At 30.0% G+C, this 6,501-nt stretch overlaps 1 long non-coding RNA gene across 1 annotated transcript; it reads left to right on the top strand.

Annotated features, from left to right (window-relative positions):
- The first annotated feature begins 2,611 nt into the window (after nucleotides 1-2,611).
- Nucleotides 2,612-5,735, top strand: LOC140920897 (uncharacterized). The gene is made up of 2 exons (XR_012163535.1): nucleotides 2,612-5,037; nucleotides 5,233-5,735. It is a non-coding gene; the product is annotated as an uncharacterized lncRNA (long non-coding RNA).
- The last annotated feature ends 766 nt before the right edge of the window (nucleotides 5,736-6,501 follow it).

A 6,501-nucleotide genomic window follows, 5' to 3' on the forward strand; every position in this document is an offset into this window, starting at 1 on the left:
AAACACTACAAGAAAAACATCATTTTGTGGCCAACTTTATAAATATTTTGTGGCCGAATAAAACCCTCACAAATTAGTGACCGAAAAAGCCCTCACAAATGTCAAAATTGAAATTGGTCTTTATTTGTGGCTGAAAAAGCCCTCACAAATTTTTAAATATTTAACTGGAATTTGTGGCTGCCTAAGCCCTCACAAAATCACAACATTGTGATTTTGTGAGGGCTTAGGCAGCCACAAAATCAAGTTAAATATTTAAAAATTTGTGAGGGCTTTTTCAGCCACAAATAAAGACCAATTTCAATTTTGACATTTGTGAGGGCTTTTTCGGTCACTAATTTGTGAGGGTTTTATTCGGCCACAAAATATTTATAAAGTTGGCCACAAAATGATGTTTTTCTTGTAGTGCAACCCCCGGTCATCCAACAGAAACTGGACTTTTCTATAATTTGTTTGGAACTCAGTACACAACTCCTGAGTCGGCTTATGCTGTGTTTGACTCCATGTTTAATATTCTGTCTCAAACTTATATGGAAACAACTGGTAGTGGTTCTAATCCACCTACAACTTACGTTCAGGATAATGATCAGGATGAACCAAAAGAACCTCAACTCGTTCAAAGGGCTAGACGAGTTTGACGAAATCCTAGATGTGAAACTGGAGGTCATTTAGGTGGACATTAATAAGATGTATTTTTTTGATTAATTTAATATATTTTATTTAATGTTATTAATGTAATTTTTGTTATTAATGTAATTTCTTTTAAATTTATAATATAATTTACTATTTTTAATTTTAATTACTTTTAATAGTTATAATATTAATTTCCCATTTTAGTTTTAATTATTTTTAATTTAATTTTAATGATTTTTAATTATAACAATTTTTAATAATAATAAGATTAATAATTTTTAATTATAACAATTTTTAATAATAATAACAATAATAATAATTAATAATAATAATTAATAATAACAATAATAATAATAATAATAATAATAATAATTTATTTATGTAGTATTATTATTAATTATAAATTTATTATTTAATATAATTATTTATTAATTTAAATATTTATTAAATTATTAACAATTAATTAAAACCAAAAAATGAATTAAAATTTTTTTTTAAAACCCTTTGGGAGGTCGCATCCCCGGCCAGCGACCTCCTACTAGGGGAAAATTTTTTGCTCCTTTGTTGTATCGCTCCCCCAGGGAGAGTTTTCCTTCTTGCCCTAAAAAGTAGGACATTTTGGTAACAGTTTTTGAAAGTATGGTATTTTGGTTAAGTTTTTTCAAAAATAGGATATATGGGTAAAAAATCCTGACAGTGCGTGGTCTCTTTTCTCATTCTATAATATACATTTCATTAGTTTATTTTAAATGGTTTTCCTGAAAGAATTTCATTTTCATTTATTTGTTGTTTTCAAATTTTAGTTCAAGATTAACTATTGTTCCTTATATGTCACAATATGTAATTTATTTTATCATTTTACACATTAAAATATATAAATAGAAGAGAAAATGTCCTTAAGTCTGATGTATTTATCATCTCTTCCTAAGATAAAAAAGTGAGAATAATATTTACTAAATTACTTTTATCAAATATTGGATATATATAGATATATATATAGTTTGTTTCAGATTTTTTCATGAAAAAATCTATCTTTTCAAGCCAAAAATCATTTTGTAGGGTTTGAAGGATGTTTGTTTTAATTTTTTTTAAATGATTTTGTTAAAAAAGATCATTTTTTGGCTAAAAATAAAAAGCTAAAAATAGTAGCTTATCACATTTGCCTTTTGCGATAGATGAGAGAGAACAACCAAACACAATTGAAAAATATGAAACTTAACTCATTAATAAAAGAAAACAATACAATTACCCTTACATATTTTTAAAATCCCAAATTGCCCTCCGTTAATTTTTAATAAGTTTTTATCTATCAGTTTACATCAATTTATTAGTTGTGTTTTTTACTTCACGCTGTGGTCATTTTTTTTCCACGATGTTGTTAGTTTTCTCATTTCATACTATCCTCATCTAGGTTTTCATCGAGTAATCTTTGTTCTCTTTTTTGATTTTTCTACATCGTTCTTTTTTATTGTATATGTTTATTTATTAGTTTTTTTAAGAGTACTCGATTACATTGATCAAATTTTAAAATGTGTCTACGAAATGGTCATTGTAGTTTAAAAAAATATTTTTACAAACTTGTATATAAATGGGAGTTAAAAAATCATTTTTTTTTAAAAATCTATAAAAAAAATAATCTCTAAATCATTTTTATTTAAACTCAAACAAACAAACCAATTAGTCCATCTTCATTATCATTAATGCATAGTAGAAGATAATAAATGTAGAGTGACTCATTTAGTATAAATTAGAGGATAATATTGGAAAAAGTAATTAATATTATATTGAAAATTGAAAGGGTTAATATTTGTTTTGGGATTTTTGTTTTTGTAAATAGATCATTCTTTGTGGGACAATTAATGTAAGTACTACTTTGTCACTTATATTTTTAACTATTCATTGTTAAGAGACAAATATGTGCAGTAAAATAATAAACGCTCAAGAATTTTATAGGAAAAAGAAATTAATATTATAAAAAAAATATTGATTAACTTGTTTTCTATAATGGTAAGTGTATTGCTCTCTAGTCCCTTTTACGATGAAATTGATTTGTTATTTTTTTTTTATGATGAATATATTTCGAGATTTACACCGAATTTAGTGTTTGTGTTTGAAACTCGTACTAGTTTTTCGTCTTTAAGTTTTTTTGGGATCGTCATGGTTATATGTGTGTGGGTGTTGAAAATGCCAACAATCATTTTGCTGCGGTGTTTGTTGTGGTTCCCACTAACAAATTTTCTTATATTGTGGTTGACTCCATGGCTCAAAGCTTGAGTGTTGAGGTTTATGCATGGGAAAACCCTAAGGTTTGTTAATGTGTTTATGTGAGCCCTAATTATTCTCTGTATAGCCAATTATGAGATTACTTGATTACTTTTAGGAGTATGATTTTGTTGCATTCGACTCTTATTTGTGATTTCAATGAATTTTTTTTTCCTTATAGCAAATAGGTGTTGTTTTTCTTCTTGTAGGGTAGTTAGGTTTGGTGATATGCTAGATCAATGTTCTTTGCTTGATTTGGAGTTTTTTTTAGTACTAAATATACTTGGTAAATGATTTTCAGTTGGTGTGGGGGAGGGCGGGTGTCTATCTTTAAGTGTTTAGATAGGAGAATGTGTGATTATAATTGACATATGTTGTTTCAAGAGGCTACTTTGGAGCATCTGTTGTTTTTCCTCTTCAGATGCAGTTTTCAGGTATCTTCTCATGAAAGACATCCTTTTCGGTTTTAGGCCACTTGGTGTACTCATACATAGTTTTCTTTTGTGGTTAAAAAATTCTTGGGGTGGGTGTAAAGGTAGTGTGGCAAGAGCCTTTTGACAAGTTCGAAAGGATTATGTTTCTTTCAATATGGAACATTTTGGGAATATTTTTGCTTGTATGAAAATATTGGACGGTAGGCTCTTGGGTATTTAGAAGTCTCTAGAGAATATTGATTCTTCTAGACTTTTTACTCTTTAAAAGGATCTTCTCCAGGATTATGAGGCTATCTCTTCTCCATAAGAAGCTCAAATGTAAGATCTTGGCTAATTTTGTAGGGGCCGACCGTGAGTAGTGGCTCTCAACCCAATTGCACAGAGACTCAAATTTTTAGAATGATGACTCTTTTTAAGTAGCTAGAAGGTTAATATTAGCTTGAAGTTGTTTTGAGATATTATTTATAATTTAAATAAAATAATTTGAGTTTTTGATATTTTTTTATTAGGGGTCCAACTTTTAAAGTTAGACCAAGGCATCCAAAATGTTTTAGATGACTATGTTCATATAACATGTAGATTTAGTGGTATACATAGTATATCTGTGATTATTTGTACATAACTACTTGTTTTTTTTGAAAGAGGTTTCATGATAAAAGGATTCATTGGGATAAAATCTCAAGACATAAAAAACATGGTGGCTTGGGTGTTCGTGTTGCCCGATGTAAGATTATCTCTTTTTAGATAAGCTTATTTGGCGTTTGTTACAATAAGAGAACAAGATTTGAATTGAGCTTATATTTTAGAAATGACACTCTTCATTGCTTCTCTTCCCTAAAGGTTCTTCGACTTAGAATTCCTTAGTTCATGTGATACTTTCTCTAAAGGGTTGATTTTATTTTAATATTGGAAATGGTTATTCTAGTCTTTGGTTTAGCCAATGGGTGAATATAGAGCTTTTGTTTGAGAAGATGCAGTTTGTCCACTTTCGTGATATTAAAATATGCATCAAGGATCTTTAAAGTAATTTGGAAACTCTATTTTCTCTATATTGTGTTTCCCTCAGATGTGGTGCAAGTGATCATTCATCAATCGATGGTTATTGATGAAGAGTTTTTTGTTTTTGTTTTTTTTATGTGTGGGTTTAGTCTAAATTTATTTGCCAATCTATTCGATGATAGATGCATATCATGGGTTGCTAGGCCTTTCAATGTCCCAACTAGCTCATTCTAGTTGGAGTTGGCATTTGAAGGTTCCTTCTAATATTCAACTATTCCTTTGGCATTTGATTTGCCTTTCTTCCATTTAACTTTGCCTTGAAGCAGTGAAGATAGTTATCTTCTAGTATCTGTCTTGCATTCTCTTATTGATAAGCATAAAGTCATTATTGCTATTATTTTGTGGAAACTTTGGTGTTCAAGGAACAAATAGTCTTATAATCTACAAAGCATTTTGGGTTTCCTCACAAGTCATCATTGCTATTATTTCGCGCAAGTCTTGGTCTTGATGGAGCATATTCTTTCTACTTTTGGATCCGATTTCTCTATTATCTCCCTTATTGTGGACCGGTTGATTTCATGGAATCATCCTCAAGTTGGTGTTATTGCTTTGAAGTAGATGAGTGTGTTTATGAATTTTGGATCAGTTGACTTTGGTGGCCTTATTAGGGACAATAGTGGAAATTCTCTACATGGTTACTTTAGCAGCAAAGGTATGATGAGTCTTCATCAGTTCTTATTTTTAAGCATTTTGTTTTTGATTTTATTTAAAATTACTTTTATTTTTATAGTCAATTTAATAAAGCAAAAGATTTTGAATCTTCTTGGATCATTCTGGTGTTTTGCTACAAATTGTTGCTAGTCATACATATTCTCAAAGTATTTTCTTCTTATTTTGATGTTACAAGCCAATTACATTATCGAGGAACAGACACCTTGGGAGTTGCAAAGGGTTACTATTGACACAAGGTTGACCTCAAAGTGCACAATTGTAATTCATTGAAGTTTGAAGCACATCAGAAAGACAACTCCTTGCCTCTAAGCGTAGCATTGTGAAAGCTTGTTGCGCAGTGAGTTTCAAAAGTAGCAGCGCATTGCGCTATAGTCTGGTGCATGCACACGTTTTCATATTCTATTTAAGCCAAAATTTATTATATTATTAGGGTTTTATTTTTTGATGCATACAAGATGAAGCTACAACTTAGAGGAGTCTGAAGTAACAATGTCGATTTACAAGAAAGGGGGGTTTGAATTGTAAATATACCTTTTAAAAATTCCTGTTAAAACTTAAGAAAATAACTCAAGATTGATCTTGGTTGTGAAAACAGAAAACGAAGAACGTTCTTGGTTTTAGTAGTAAAACGGAGAACGTTCCTTGATTAGTTAAAAACAGAAAATCAGTTTATGCTTTAATTAATTCAGAATGATAAATAAAGAGATAAGATAGAGAATACCATACAAGGATTTTATCCTGATTCACCCAATGTGGGTTACGTCCAGTCCTCACACTGTGAGATTTTCCACTAAGTATAAAAGAGCTTTCTTGAACTTACAACACCTAGTCTTAGATCAACCTTGATCTATTTCAACCTCTAATGCTTTCTGCCCAGAAAGCAATACCAGCACCTATCTAACCTTGATAGGAAGTAATCTTAAAACAAACTATAAAGAAACTCTTATAGTTTGAGTTTTTACAATTTGATTGTTTTGACAGAATATGAAATTTCTCAACTCTTGTTTGAGAATTGATTCTTTACAAAGGATCTAATGACAATTGCACAAGCTATTTGATGAGTAAAATTTCCTCTGTTTTTTGCAGAATTTCAAGTATGTATGTGATTGATTATGAATTTCGAAGCACTTGAATTTCTTGCATTGAATCGGGATAATGACCTTCTATTTATAGGCTGTAGATGTACTGAATGAAGGTACAAGAGCTGTTGGAGAGACTTTGCTTTTTGACTGAAACATTATTTTAGAATAAAAATAATCCTTCTTTGAAATAGCTTTTTTGACTTTTAATGGTTTAGCATTTAAAGCAGTTATGTCCTTTCTTAGAAAGTGCTCTGGATGTTTCTTCATTGATCTTGGATGGTACATTCTCTGTCTTGAGTCTTGAGTGTAGCTAGAGAAGGTTGGAGATGAATTGCAGATCAAAATAGAGAGAAACAGAGCTG

This window comes from Cicer arietinum, chromosome 6 (assembly GCF_000331145.2).
Source record: "Cicer arietinum cultivar CDC Frontier isolate Library 1 chromosome 6, Cicar.CDCFrontier_v2.0, whole genome shotgun sequence".
Taxonomy (NCBI): domain Eukaryota; kingdom Viridiplantae; phylum Streptophyta; class Magnoliopsida; order Fabales; family Fabaceae; genus Cicer; species Cicer arietinum.